General features: G+C 45.4%; 1 protein-coding gene across 1 annotated transcript in view; it reads right to left on the bottom strand.

The window, feature by feature from the left end:
- The window catches only part of SIX3 (SIX homeobox 3), a 65,374-nt gene that overhangs the window by 62,727 nt on the left and 1,172 nt on the right, over window positions 1–1,475 (bottom strand). The window lies entirely within an intron of this gene.

Raw genomic sequence — 1,475 nt, 5'->3', positions numbered from 1 at the left:
GCGCCACCGGTGGTAGCCTGCCCCGGGCGGCGCGGGGTAGCCCCGGCGCATACACAAATAAAGGGGCCTAGTAGAAAACCACGTTTGTATGAGCTCCTTAAACCTTGCAGGGACCGGTCTGTAGCGGGAAAGAATCCTACAGGATCCCCATTTTGTGCTCTGGCCAATATCTGCCTAAATATTTCTTTTTTTTTTTTTTTTCCCCAGGGCTCGGATAAATGCTCTAGGGTCCGCGGCGGGACTGGAGGAAGGTCCTGTCCCGGGGGCGCAGCACTATCAAATCAAACAAACAAAAAAAAAAGGGGCGATGGTGGAACGCAGCGTTTCTCTCGGCTCGAATTTTTAAGTCCCTTTTCCATCTGAAAGCCCAAATTATCTTTAAAGTGCTGGTCTTTTCACCGTCAACGCTTACGGGTACGTTGCCGTGGAACATTTTTTTTTTTAATTCAAGAGGCAATAAATAATTTCTAGGTTCACTAGCGTATTGGGAATATTTCTCTGCGCCTGTTCATTCCGCTCGAAACCCAAAGAAAGCCTGATTCGAGGATAAGGGCTAAAAGTCCTGGGCTGAGCAGCCAGCCACAACCTCTAGCGCCTAGCACTGCCGGTGTGAATCAAAATACACTCTACGCTCAAAGAATAGAAAAATGTAGCCGGTTTAGTCTACATTTCTCATTATTTTAAGTTCTCTAATTTCAGCGTCTTTGATTTTTCTCCCATTTACAATTCCTGGTGCATTCATCTGCTGTCAACAGCGTTGAGTCAACAAAAGCATCCGTAGGCAACTTCTGTTTATTTACAGTCCTAAGCTGATCTGTTTTCCATTTAATGGAAATTAAATGGCGAGGGACTTTTAGGTTACATTTCTCCTACAGGACCTTGAATCAATAGCACTAGTGCTATAATTAGGAGGAATTTAAGAGACAACATTTACAAGAACAAGAAGTTTTGTTTACATGCTTACAGCGGTAGCCAAACTTAAATTAAAATGAAAGCAGTGTGTCAAGCTGGATTAAGCGTCCATTTTCATTTGCAAAATAACTTTTACGGAGGGTGAGGAGAAAATGAAAAAAAAAAAAAAAAAAGAAAGAAAGAGAGTGCATAGTTTTATCGCTTTTATGATGGCAAAGCAGAAATTAGGAAAAAAAAAAAAAAGACACCGAGAGACACGCAAATAAATGCAAACGTAAATGTACAGGAAATACACGATCGGAGGGCCAGGTCTCCATGTGGTGTAAACAGATAAATGAGAATAGGGAAAAAAAAAGGAAAAAAAAAAGAGGTTTCCCGATCTCCTAAAGGTTTTTTCTGCCTTTTTCTCCCCGAGCCGAGCGGCGGCGGGGTGTGGGTGTGCTGGTCCCGCAGCCCGTGCAGGGGAGCGGGAACAATCGGAGCGGAGCCGCCTGCTCGGCACAAACCCGCTCTGAACCGCACCGCACCGCTCGCCTCGGCCCTTCGGCGGGGGGAAGGCGCCA

Source organism: Charadrius vociferus, unplaced genomic scaffold (genome assembly GCF_000708025.1).
Source record: "Charadrius vociferus isolate BGI_N301 unplaced genomic scaffold, ASM70802v2 scaffold192, whole genome shotgun sequence".
Classification (NCBI taxonomy): Eukaryota; Metazoa; Chordata; class Aves; order Charadriiformes; family Charadriidae; genus Charadrius; species Charadrius vociferus.
This window is presented reverse-complemented; position numbering and strand designations above follow the sequence as displayed.